The sequence below is a fragment of the Hakea prostrata genome, chromosome 1, assembly GCF_041222555.1.
Source record: "Hakea prostrata isolate BN-2017 chromosome 1, UWA_Hpros_2, whole genome shotgun sequence".
Taxonomy (NCBI): domain Eukaryota; kingdom Viridiplantae; phylum Streptophyta; class Magnoliopsida; order Proteales; family Proteaceae; genus Hakea; species Hakea prostrata.
In genome coordinates, this window is record NC_142600.1 from 60,014,020 (window position 1) to 60,028,832 (window position 14,813).

Sequence of the window (14,813 nt, forward strand, 5' to 3'; positions counted from 1 at the left end):
AGACCCATCCACTGACATCACGGGTTAACCAGTTTCAATACTCCTACTAGAAGGGTAGCAGTACTCATGAGGTTATCTAGCCAAACACTTCTAGACACCTAGCATTCATGTACTTAGGTCTAGAAGCATACTCATGTAAGTTCACGAGGGTAATGGGCGAACCCAAAACCCTAGTTGGTAAATAGATAAGTCTCAAAACCAATCCCACACACTTTCTCATATCATCATTCAAAGGATATTAAAAAATAGAAGCAAACATACTTTCTTACCTTTTATTCGCACAAAGTCGCACACAATCACAAGATAATAAATACTAAAGCAAGGCAAGATATCAATAGTGAAAATTAATTAAAATCATTAAACATGCAAGATAAGGTTAAGTATATTCCTCACCTTTCTAGTTAGTATAAGCTCTCCAAAGTTCTACAAAGTCACAAATTCGCCCACAAGAGTCAGTGGTTATACTCACAATAATCCTAATCATGTAAGAGAATTAATAGATATAATTAGAAGTCAATTGGGTTTTAAAAGATATCCCCAAATCATCTCACAAAAACCCAATCTATCATATGGGTTCAAACCTGCCATTCTCAACTAGTTTCGGCGAAAAGTCCTTATTTCACTATCGATTCAAAGTCAAATCAAAACGAAACTTTGGGAATGTATAATTGGCAGCAATAGGGTCCTAAATGTACCATCAATTTGACCCAATTCATTCTAAATCAAAAAGGCCCAAATTTGGTTCTCGCGAGTGCTCATGGGCGTCCTTGAGAGCCAAAACGCGAAATCATTTGCAGCGATTCGCACAAACTACTCAATAACTAGAGGGAAACACAAATACAACTATTTATGAGCATTCAATATACCTAACATTCTTCAACTATCGAAATCCAACATTCAAAGTGAAGAGACCCCCACAAACCTATGTTTAAAGAAGAGGGTTTGAAGGATTCATACTTTTCCAATGTTCTCATAGCGATCCAGGTCACAATGCGCTTTCGGGTGGATGAAATCCACTCTTCTTCTTGGTTTCTTCTCCTAGCTTCAGCCTCGTATCGCATTATAAAATGTGTGTATGAGTGAATAGGAGCTTAAAATAGGGTTTTAACACACAAAATCCCAATTCCACCTCGTCACTAGGGAGGGGCGGTTGGGTCAGGGTAGTCGGATCACCCAACCGGTCCATGTTTAGAACCCCATTCAGGGTCTGATTTCAGTGATTCTCGGCTTGAAATAAAGGTCTTTCGATTATCTTCGTTTGGGTATATTTCCTCATCGATCGGACTCTCCATCGTCGGTCTATGAATGTGCCAAAATCATCTTTTTAATCCCTTCGTGATTGACCTTCTCTCTCCTCTTAAATTCTAGGAGAGTGGCCAAGTCATCACTAAGGTCATCCACTATCATGGGGTCCACTTTCGAGCCTTCAGACTCGGCTTGAATGGGCCACAGTTGTCGCCGACTCGAGTTCCGGGTTCGTGGTCTTGAAACCATGGGTTAAAAGGTTAGAAATCTAGGGGATTTCACATCGTTGCTCTTGCCCCACAATTCACCAGTTACAGAGTTGCAACAGCTTTCATGGAGAACATTGTGAAGCTCCATGAAATTACCAAATCTATCATCAGCGACCGTGATGCCATTTTTCTTAATTCGTTATGGATTGAATTATTCAAATTTCAAGGGACCTCTCTTTCTATGAGTTTGGCCTATCATCCTCAGAGTGATGGTCAAATTGAGGTTTTGCATAGTTTTCTCGAACAATATCTGTGAGGATTCACCATGGATGAACCTAAAAAGTGGACCAAATACCTTGCCTAGGCAGAATTTTCCTATAATACTTCATATCACTCTGCTATTAACTTGACTCTGTTTGAGGTTGTTTATGGTAGACCTCCACCAAAGCTCAAACATTATATTCCAAGTTCAACACCCAACGGAGTTGTGGAAGATGAACTCATGGATCGGGATCATATACTCCAGCATCTTCACTTTCATGTCCAACGCACTCAAAATCAAATGAGTATTCAGGCAAATTGGCATCGCCGGGAATAAGAATATTCCATTGGGGAGTGGGTTTTCATGCGTTTACATCCATACCGGAAAACTATCATCACTTCTCGCCTTCACCAGAAGCTTAGTCGTCATTTTTATGGCGCTTTCCAAATTCAGGAGCGCATAGGAAAGGTTGCTTATAAGCTCAACGTGCCCGCCCATTCACAGATCCATCCAATATTTCATGTGTCCACACTAAAACTGTGCTTGGGAGATCATCCTTGTTTGACCTCAAAGTTGCCAGAATTCCCTCTTCACTAGAAGCCTCTCGCCATACTCCAGTACCGATCAGTTCAACGTCGCAACTCCTCAGTTCAGCAAGTTCTCGTCTAGTGGAAAGGCTTTCCAATCCAGGATGCTACTTGGGAAGATTGGACTATCCACCAACGTTACCCAAAAATTAACCTCGAGGATGAGGTTGCTGTAGCAGGGGAATGCAATGTTACACCTTAGGCAAAAGGTGCCAGCACACTTCAGCCCTCAACTGCCAGCACACATATAGAAGACATGGCAGAGGAACCTGCTTCAGCAAGGAGATCCTCCCGTAACAGAAAATTCCTTCCTTCTTCAAGGAGTTCACACATGGTGCAAGAGCCGGCAGAATGAGCGGAAATTAACAATAATTAGGAGGGAACTTGGTGTAATGGGAGATTGGGGAAAATTATAGAATTGGGTTTTACTCAAGGTTCGATACGTCAACTAAAGTCGCAGTGTCGGTGGCTGGCGACACCACCGACACGGCGACAATCGTCGAAATGTCGGACGATTTTTGAATCACCAGCGACTCAAGGTAAATTTAAAGTCATCCTTCACTCCTCTACTACCTGGTTTAGGGTTTAGAGAATGGGGGCGATCGGGAAGACAGTGTTGGATTCAGGATGGCTAGCTGCAAGATCTACTGAAATTAATCTTGATTCTTGATGGAGTTCAGCTCACCACTACAAGAGAGACGAGCATGATGTTGCAGGGGCACATCTGTGAATTAGGGAAACCGAAATTGCCAGAGAGAGAGAGAGAGAGAGAGAGAGAGAGCTCACATGTTTTTGCAGCGAGAGAGAGGGTTTTTGCAGCGGGTTTTGCAGAGAGAGATCGTTGGAGATGGGCTATGGGTTTTTGGAGAGATCGTTGGAGATGGGCTATGGATTTTTGTAGCGAGAGAGAGATTGGCGGTGGCAGGAACTCCACAAAATCGCTGGAATGTTGCTGCTAGCCCATTGCTTCATGCCTTCACCTGAAATGAGAGAGAGAGGGAGACTTGCCGCCGGAAATCTACAGCTAAGCCCTCTGCTTCAACTAAAAATACTCAGATCACCGGCAAAGGGCGAGAGAGAGAGGGAGAGAGAGCAGTGATGTTTTTCCATCGTCAGAGTCAGATAAGGTGAAGAGCGGCAACGGCAGTTCGATTTTGGTTGATATTTCGCCGGTTTCACGATTTTCTGGCGATTTTTCGACGACTTTCGGTTGATGTTGTAAAATCCAGCCCAAACCTAACCAGGACACCCTATTTGTTTTGGGATAAAGAAAGACTGGTTTGATGTTAGACCTTGAAGTCGGACCTTGATTTCAATGTTGTTATCCTTGAAAGCCTTAGGAGGCCATGTCCACCTTATCCTTACCCCTGACCCGGCCCAAAATTTGTATTGTCTATAGATCCAATGACCTGAAGTGGTGGGAAAAGTCCTTGTGGACCCTTTTGGTTGATGATTTGGTGTTGGAGCCCAAGCCCATGGACATTGACGATGATGCCCTTCACCTGAGAGCATTGTCAGTGTTAGTTTTGAATCTGCATACCGAAGAGGGGTGAATTAGTTGAAATACCTAATGAACTCCTGTGCACAATCCGAAGGTATTCCCCGAAACTAGACTTTTTGAGTGAACTATAGGAGAAAACTCCATGCAATTTGACCTTGTATAGCCCTCCAAGTCCACACCTTAAGTTGCTGAACTATGTCTGGCAAATCCTGCTTGCGCATCGAAGAAGGTGAGCTTAGTTTATGGACCTAATGAACTCCCATGCTTGATCCAAAGGTATTTCTGGAAACTAGACTTCTTGATTGACTTTTAGGAGAAAACCTCACTCAATTTGACCTTGTATACCCCTCCGAATTCGCATCCGAAGTTGCTGGACTATTCTTGAAAATTCTGTTGAAACTCTGTTGGTCGATACTGTTGGTCAATACCATCAACCAAGAGCATCGACCCAAACAAGCCCAGAATCGAGAAAAAGGTGCTTTTTGGATATTCATTCCTCCTTTTAAGTGAAACCTCGAACCTAAAACATTATTTCACTCATTCCAACATCTGAGAACGTGGGAAAGCTCCTCTAAGCCTCCTCCTTGGCTTGGGTGTTGATCTTCTTCAAGAATCATTGTCTCTCTTCTTTAATCTCTTCTCCAAGGTATGTAATCTCTCACTCTCTCTCTCTAATCTACTTCTACCTCATCTTGTTCTTGCTACTGAGTTCGTGAAGAAGGTGCTGCAACCTTGCAATCACCTCTTCTACAAGCTCTTTTGCTTTGATTAAACCTCTCTTCACCCTTTCCATGCTATAATTCTCATACATGATGTTCTTGCTTTCTTATTTTGATTTTTCTCTTCTTGACAACATGAATTCATCTTTTAATCTGATTTTCCCTTTCAATTAGGTCCGATTATATGTTAGTATGTATCTCTAATCTACTGCCCATCATTCCCTTAATTGAATTCCTAAGTTCTCTAGCAATTGCAATTGATTTCATTGAAGAACATGATTCTTGCAAGTTTGAACCTAAGGTTTCAAATTGAGGGTTTTCAATTTGACCATTGGATCATGTTAATTCTTGCTGCGTAGTCTCCTGCTACTGTTCCTAGCATCCTCTCCAAGTTTTATATTGATCCGAGACCCGAAAGACCAATTTTGAGGCAAAACCCAAAAAATCCCACTTTCTGTCCAAGACTCTGTTGGTCGATACTGTTGGTCAATACCATCAACCCAATGTATCAACCAACAAGGTTGTTGTCAGAAATTTTTGCCCAGTTTTGATCTATTCGATCTCCGATTGTTTTGATTTCTTCTCTAATCCTTCATGTATGTTGTTTAGGGCTTTAAGACTATAATTGGACCATTCTCTTGTGACTTCGGATCATCTTTTTCACAATTTGAGGTAAAGACGTTTATTGCCATATAACATAGAATGTAGGACTTTTACACTGTTGTTGGTAACTTAGTAGACTTAACTTATTAGTTGATTTTAGACATCATATGACTGCTGTAGTTACCTTATGATAGTAGCACCATGCTTAATTACTTGGTTTATCATGTTTACTTATTCTTGTCATTTATTTATACACTGTATCATGAGATGTTATGACATGTTTTCAATATGATAATGTATTGTTGATATGTAATAGATGGAAATAAGCATGTGATTGCTTAGGTATGATTTGGGATTGGGGAGTGCCCTCTTGGTACTTCTGTCCTTGGACATCGGAGGGAATAGTATGTTATGTTCTCCGAAGATGCCCATCGACGCTTTCCTGGATCATTGGATGACATACATAGGATTTGTCAAGTGGTGTTTGGCTAGGATGTCCCTGTCATATCAGACCCGAATCGAAAGGGCATTGAGACCGAACGACCCGTGGTAGTAGTGTGGATTTGTGGGCGCTCAAGACCGGTAACCATCCCGTGAGAGGACATAAATCGCATTGCGGATACCCGAAAGGGGTCATTTATTGGTAGGGTTGCAAATGGCTAGACTTGGGCTCATGGGCGCTCAAGACCGGTGAAATGATCCGTGAGGGGACGTGAGAGCTTCCCGTCTACTATTTGTGGATGACCAATAGGGTTGATGAGTCCAGTGGGTAATATCCGTGACTCTAGTGTGAAGGATACCGGAAAGGATCCCGAGAGGGGAGGAATGGACGTATCTGGAACTGACATGATATGACTAAGTAGATGACTTGCATTGGGCTAGGCTTTACCTTGACATGCGCCAACACTTAGACCAAATGGTGATGTGAGAGAGTGGTGACCGAAACCCCTAACCATGGATTTGTCCGAGAGGGATGCAAGACCCAATTCCCCCCCGGTGATGAGTGACTGAGACTACCTAAAGAAGTATGGTGCTATGACTTAAAGCATGTCTACCCTAGATGACCAGCATACTTAGGGTTAGAATCATATATCATCATTGTCTCATATCATATTGCATCATGCTATTCTGTGCATCATATGATTTGTGTTATTATGGAATAACTTTCCTTGCTGGGTTCTTTTGAACTCACTCCTTTTTGCAACATATTTTGTTAGACTTTTCTACAGGTACTACTACTGTTGACTATGACGGTCAACACTATGAGGACTAAGTTGGTGACTCATACCACTTTGGCTACGGTGACTACATCGGTGAAGGCTATCAGTTCAAGACTCATATTTGTCAGGAGTAGATCCGGCTTGGCTTAGTTTCTTATGATTATGTTATTGAGGAGACATTGTATAAGTTAGAAGAAACTGTAACTTAGTTGTTTACCTTCTTATTTCCCTTCTTTGGAGATATGGTTGTAATCTTTACCTTATTTCAATCTACCTTCCGCACACGTTTGTAGAGTATATTTCCCCTATACTCTATAGTTGTCTTTTGATTTGGTACTTGTTATTCCGCACTCTAATGTTCTTTGTGATCCTTCTGTGATCATTTCTTAACTTTTATTATTAGATTACTCGAGTACTATAATTTATTCTTGCTTTTGATTATATTATTGTGATAAGTGGATATGATCATTCCTAAACTGAATCTGTTGGGCTCGAGATCACTCTCGAGTAACCCAGATAGGGTACCCCTGGGTGGATTTAGGGCGGGATGTGACAGATGTCGTGTCAAAGTCCAGTTTCATGTCGCCCTGTAGCGACATGCCGATTTATCGCGACATTTCGGCAATAAATCAGCGACATAATGTACCTTGGTTTTACTCCATATAAAAAGGGGAAGATCTGAAATAAAAGCATCGAAGAATTAAACTATGCTCAAACCCCCTTTCTCGTTTCTCTTCTGCTCTGTTCTACTTCTTCTTGCTTTCTCTAGTCCTTCTTTATAATTCCGGCCCTGTCCTAACAGTCACATAACCAATGATTTCATCTCAAACCACCTAGCTTCCTTCTATAGTCAACTTTCTTTCTTTTTTTTTTTGGTAGAACTTCTATGGTCAAATGAAAACTTGAATTTTGATTTCATTTCCTAAAGAAAGTATTTACTTTGTTGAAGAATCAATGGTACTTCAAAATAGTGTAAAACATTTTTACTTTTTAGTCTCTAACTTTCGACCTTAGATTCCCATAAACATTTGAAAAATTACAAGAGCTCCAAACCAAGATCATGAAGCAATCAAGTAAGCATAACATGTGCCTGAAATTGGATATAGGCAGTGCATGCACATCCAACAAATTTATGGACCACTTACGTAAGAGGGTATCTTATCTCAACCAAGATCACCACGAACACCACAGTAAACAATACTCCAAAGAGGAGCTAGACAATATTATACGTTTGCTCCATGCTCACATTTTTCCAGATCCCAACTACGGAGCAACAAAGTTGACCGAGCCCGTCTAATTAAAGCTCACACGTCGCGGTCTGGTGCGAAGATTTAGTATGCATTTGGTAACACTTCTGTTCTAGGACAACAGTTTGTGTGCGTCTTGACATGCTTACATGTCTGAAAACCTTTCTTTGTTTGAAATTGGGTGTTTGAAGAACTCATTTTAGAAATATTTCCTAATTGGGTTATAATATGAAAAACCTTGTTCTCAAGCAAGAGTGTGGAGTAGGAGAGCAAGGAAAGGAGGTTTACGAGTAGCGATGGCAGTGGGGGTGGAGGTGGTCTTGAGAGACCTTCATTGTCAATACCATTTTATCACGACTCTATTTCTCCAAAAGAACATATCTTACATTATCTGCAAAAGTTGGCCTTCAGATAATTTTAAAGAATAAATCACTTTAACAAACACCTATTACTATTCTCTGAGCACAAGAGAACTCCAGGACCGTTCACAAAAGACGTTACCAAACACATTGCTAGTAAACAGACAGCAGCAGTGTGAAGTCCTAGCCTATCAAGTGCCCAATCAAATGGATCGATTATAGGCCCAACCTAGCTTGACCTTACAATCTGTATACTTATTTTGCGTGGGTTTGGCTCTATTTGATTTATTGGTCCAAATTTTGCGATATCAGAACATTTCCTAAGGCCCAACATAATAACCCGCTAAGCGCACAAGCCTAAACAAAAACATCTAGAAGCAATAAGTGGTGGTTGAACAGTCAACAATCTTGGGTCAAATTTGCAGTAAATCCTGCGTCAATATAGAAGGAAATTAGCAGGCGATTTTTAGATGAATGGAAAGGCCCAGAAGTCTATTTTCCAACGCAATAAAGTCGTCTGCTATCTTCTAAAGGGAATTATGGTCATTTTGGTAAAGAGCAAATTGCACTGACACCCCAAAATGGAGGCCTTAAAGCACTAACACCCCACTTTATGTTCAAAAAGCTTAGAGACCCCAAAATTGGATTTTTGTTGAATATATTTGTCTAATTTATCACTATTTGTTTTCACAAATATCCCTATAATAAACAATGTCTGAAACAATTTGACAAATATATCCAACAAAACTTCAATTTTGGGGTCTCTGTGCTTTTTAGACATAAAGTGGGGTGTCAGTGCTTTAAGGCCTCCATTTTGGGGTGCCAGTGCAATTTGCTCTTTGGTAATTGAGGTCCAGTCTGCCTGCCTATACATGATCCCTAGTTCTACTGAATTCTCAAGACCACTTCTCCACTTCCAACCATATTGGAATTAGTCCATCTTGAAGGGCTTATTGATAGGTTTATTTCATGCATACAATTTTGAATAATTAATTAGCTATTTTTTCATTTGTTTACAACTATTTTATATCAATTTACCCTAATATTGCATGAAAATTATAAATGACACCCTTTCCTTTTTAATATTTATAATTTTGGTGATTTTATATATTTCATAATAAATCCTAACTAAGATTTATTATTTATACTTGAAGGAAATCACCAACCAAATCCTGCAAAGCACCACGAAAATTTGAAAAAAAAAAAATTGGCCTAAGATTTTATTCTATTCAAAAAGAAGAAAGTCTTTTTATTTTATATTTTTTATCAAGTTAAGGAATTCCACAAGCCCTTAAGGGCCTGTTTGGTTACATGAGTCTGGAGATTTCAAATATCTAGAAATTTCAAATCTATAGATTTCAAATCTATGGAGTTATAATTTATAAAATTAGATGTTTGGTTGTGGAATGAAATATGTGGATTCATCCTAAAAAACTATTTGATCGACGTGATTTTTGTGAATGTGCAAATGTATAACTTTAATGAAATCTCTGGATTTCACCCATTACCCATAAATCTATAGATTCACGTTTTTAGTGAAAAAGATGAATCTAACGGGTATAATTCTCAAATTCATGAATCCAGATATTTAAAATCTCGATTCATGTAACCAAACAGGACCTAAAAGATTCCCCAAGCCAAAAACATAGAGAAAAGGAATTTCTTGCATGCTTCAAGATTTTTATTTACTTAGGGGTTCAGATTTTTATTTACTTAGGCAACCCCATGCACTTGTGAGTACAAACACGACACCTTAACCAACTAACTCTTCATACTTTTAATGTCTTGTAAATGTCATTCTCTAGTTTCAAAAGTCTTTGTTTAATGTAGAAGCTAGCCAATCAAACTAGTCATTAATTTTTAAGGAATTTTTTGAATTTTTTGAAATTGCCCAAGTATGAAGGGATGTTGCAACGCCCAGCAATATAAATTCTCTATTGTGAAAGAAAATCACAACATATTGGAATGAAATTGAGTTTGGCCCTCGGCTTTAGGAGTTCTAGTTTTGTTCATATCCCTTGGGTGGCGAGTGCTTTATCTTTGAGCGTTATTACCTCCTACTTCTCTAATTTTTCCAATATCAAATTTCGTATTAGAGCTCAAGATTCAATGGCTGGTTGTGGTCAACTAAGATCAAATGTTGATTCTCCTACAGCTCGAGAAAGACACCTATGAGATGAGAAGGTAGATAATTTAAAGAGATATGTGCAACAACTCTATTAGGAGTGTTTACAGCACTTCTATTTTTTGGTAGGAGTGTTTACAGCACTTCAAACTTCTAGAATATGATTATTTGCATTATGATTCAGACAGTAATCACTCTGTTAAAGAAGCTATGAACCCCTTTGCCAACCTCCAAAGTCATACTCAAGTGATAAAGGTAGTCCTTGACGTTTTTTGCCAACCCCGGTTCCAAGGCTTTGCCCTGACTAATCCGGTGTTCGACCCGGGTCGCACACCTGGCTGTGATGGATGAATCTCCCAGCGGAGATTTTTTGCATCCACAAGATTTCGATACCAGAACCTTGCTTAAGCGGACCAAGTTGCTTACCACTTGAACCAACCCCCGTTGGTAGTCCTTGACGTTTTTATCAAAGACAAAACAATGATAGACAAGACACCTATGTGAAAATTGATATTCCAGAATCAAAAGGAAAGAAGCAGCCTAAAAATTTTATGGATTCGCTGCACATTGTTGAAAGAGTCTTTGATTACAAACATATATCAAATAATCAAAACAGGTGAAAGTTGTTGCCATCAAACTTAAAAAGCATGCTTCTATTTGGTGGGAGGACTTCAAAGATACAAAGAGCTCATGAAGGAAGAAGTTGAATCACAAATTGAGCAAAAATGAAGAAAGAATTGAAAAAGAAGTTCTTACCGAAGAACTATCGTCAAAATGCCTTCCTAAAGTTACGTAATCTCAAATAAAAGGAGTTTTCAATGGAAGAATACTCAGCACAATTTTGATCATCTATTGATAAAGTGTGATACTGCCAAACTGGAGGAGCAAATCGTTGATCGCTTTTTCCTTGGATTTCGACCTAAAATCAATAATGTTGTTCCAACTCCAACCTTGTTGGACTTAAAACGGTGTTTTTCCGCTTGCCCTTAAGCTGGAGAAACAACTCAAAGAGGATCGTAGTAGCAGCTCTCAACTTGACACAAAGAGAGCTATGCCAAGGAATGAAGTGCTTCTTCTTCTAAGAGTAAGGGACAGTCCCTTCAAAGCCACTTCTTAAGAATGATGGAGCTTTAGGTTCCAGTCATCCTACTTTTTCAAATCAATTAAGTGTTTCAAATGCCAAGGGTTTGGACATACCTCTAAATGTCTATATTGTAAGATTGTCTTACTAATAGAAGAAATTGAAGAAGGTCAAAGTGAAAACCCATCTATCTCTAATGAAGACTCAGAACAAAGTGATGAAATTGTCTATGATGTTCAAGAGGAGACTCTTATCTTCCGCCAAATTTTGAACACAACTACTATTGAAGAAGATATGCGGCTCTGCAATAACATTTTTCACACTAAGTGCACATCTCATGGCAAGGTGTGGTCTTCATTGACAGAGGAAGTTGTGAAAATGTTGTGGCAACAACAATGTCGGCAAATTGCAACTCAAGACGGAGAAATACCCTCAACCTTACAAGCTTTCTTGGCTTCGCAAAGGTGATAAGGTAAGGGTAGATAAGATGCCTTGTGCAATTTCCAGTTGGAAAAATACAAGGATAAAATGCAGTGGAATGTTATACCCATGGTGCTTACCATTTGCTTCTTGAGAAGCCTTGGCAATATTATAGAAGAACCAATAATGATGGATTCAAGAATACATATATTTCTGTAAAAGATGGAATCAATGTCACTTAAGGTCCCTTCAAAATGGAGAGAATTCCTAAACTATCAAATGAGGCAGGAAACAGTTTACTCTCTAAAGCTAAAGTTGACAAAGTCTGGGAGGTTTATACTCTTCTGGTGTCAAAAGAAAATGGAGAGACTGTTATCATCCTAACTGAAGTAGAACCTCTTCTTGAAAAATTCAAGGATCCGAAAGAAAAAACTCTAGAAGGGGTTTAATGTTTGAAGGACCATAACCAGCTGTAGTATATGCAGTTTCAAGAAAATTTGAGAAACATCCATATCTCATAAAGAAAACTTCAAGGGTGGAGGCAAAAACACCAAATAAGGATATGCACGTGAGTATAATTAACCTAAGAGATGAATTTTGGTGGGAAAATATTATCTTGTTGGCTGAAATAGATCATACCAAGATAATGCTAAGAAGATCTAATTCGTCAGAGAATGAAGAAAAGGAAGATCAGTCGAATAACAGTCATGCCACAACAGCAACCAGAAAACAAACTCAAGTTCATCCAAAAACCTATTCATAGGGAACTACATCTTAGACTAAAAGTCTGACTAGTTTGATTGGTATGAGGTGTCATAACAAACAGCACGAAATAACGAATCGAAAAATAAACAAAAACAAAAACACACACAGATTTAATGTGGTTCACACACCGATATGGTATGCTACATCCACAGGCAAAGAAGAAGAGTTTTCCACTATGTAGAAGAAGAACAGAAGGAGATCTCACAACCAATGGCCAAGAATGGCGTTACAAAAACTCTCACCCAAAACCCTAATAAAAAATCTCTAATCTCTTAATAATGTGGTAGGTGAACATAATATATATATATATATATATATATATATATATAGAAACGGGTCGACCCATCAGGTCAGGTTGTACCAAAACGCAGGCTCCGCCCCCACACCCCCTCCACAGATCTCCTCAAACGGGTCATTGGGTCCATCTTTCAAATAGGTACAAGAATTCAAGTAAAAAACATAACAAATCTCCACCTTAACTTGAATTCTTCCATAAAGTTGAATAATCTTCATCTTAAAAAACCCCTTCATGAGCTAAGCTCTAATGCAACTAAGTCCAAGCAATGCTTGAACTTGCCAATACATAATGGCTATGTCAGCATATTAGCTGGATTGTCTTCAGTACCAATCTTCAATACCTAGATATTGCCTTCAGCAACTACTTCTCTGACATAGTGATATCAAACATCAATATGCTTCTTCCTCTCATGATACATTTAATCTCTAGTCAAGTGAATAGCACTTTGGCTATCACAATGAACAACAATCACCTCTTAAACCATGTTGAGTTCTCCAAACAAGCCTCTAAGCCAAATAGTTTATTTAACCTGCTTAATCATTACCATATACTCTGTTTTTGTAGTAGATAATGCAATTGCAGCCTGTAAAGTAGCCTTCCAACTGATCGCACAACCTCCCAAAATAAACACATACCTTATGAGTGACTTTCTTTATCAAGATCACATGCATAATCTGATCAACATAATCTATCAACTTGTTACCATTCCTCCCAAATTCCAAACACACATCAGAGGTCCCTTTCAAATACCTAAGTATCCATTTCACTGTTTCCTAATGAGTTTTACCTGAATATGATAAGTATCTACTCACCACACTAACTGCCTGGAAAATGTCAGGTCAAGTGCACACCATAGCATATATAATATAACCAACTGCACTACAGTATGGAACACGTGACATGTAACTCACCTCTTCATCTGTCTAAGGTAATAGAAAACTGAAAGCTTAAAATGAGATGCAATTGGAGTACTAAAAGGTTTTGCATCTTTCATGCCAAACCGCTCCAACACCTTCACTATGTATTTTTGTTGAGATAACTATAGCTTCCCTACCTTTCTATCCCTCTTGATTTCCATGCCAAAAATCTTTCTTACTGCCCCCAAGTCTTTCATCTCAAATTCAGTGATTAAATATTGCTTCAACCTGATGATCTCATCCATATCTTTAGCAGCAATTAACATATCATCAACATATAATAACGAATATATGGAATGAACCATAAAAAAGTCTTCTAAAGTATACACAACAGTCATACTTGCACCTACTGTAACCCAAAGTAGCCATAACACAATCAAACCTCTTATACCACTGTCTAGGAGACTGTTTCAAACCATTTAGGGACTTTTTCAACAAGCAAGCCTAATCCTCTTTTCCTTATATAATAAAACCCTCAAGCTGATGCATATAAATCTATACTTTTAATTCACCATGCAATAATGCAATTTTCACATCAAGTTGCTCTAACTCCAAATTATGCATAGCAACAAAAGCAAGCAAAACACGAATGAAACTATGCTTAACAACAGGTAAAAACGCATCATTAAAGTCAACACCTTGTACTTGACTATACCCTTTTGCAACCAATTGTGCCTTGTATCTAGCATCTCCATCACCTGCGCTGGATTCTTTCTTCTTGTATATCTATTTGCAACCAACAACCTTCTTCACTCTAAGCGGCTTGACAAGCTCCCATGTCTGACTTTTATGAAGAGACTCAACCTCCTCAATCATAGCCAACAACCACTTTGAAGAAACAATTGAAGAAACAGTTTCTGAATATGTTGTAGGCTCACTATTATCAATTGAATCTACAATAGACAATGCATAAGCAACAATTTCAACATGCCCATATTTTTATGATGGCTTAATTCATCTTTTGCCTATTTTTGGCAATGTTATACTCTTCTTCTTGATTCCCTGGAGCACCTTCTTCTTCAATAAGAGTAAGCGGCTGAACTGAAGTTAATTGTGTTTTCTTTAAAGATGGATCATCCACTTCAAATTTCATCTTCTCCACATTTTTTCTGACTTTCATCCCTATGAATATGAGTATCTTTCCTTAGGATACAATATGGCAGACTCTTCAATAGTTACATCTCTGCTAATAATAAATTTAGTGTGGATCAAGACACCATAACCTAAATCCTTTAACTCAAAATCCATATCCAAG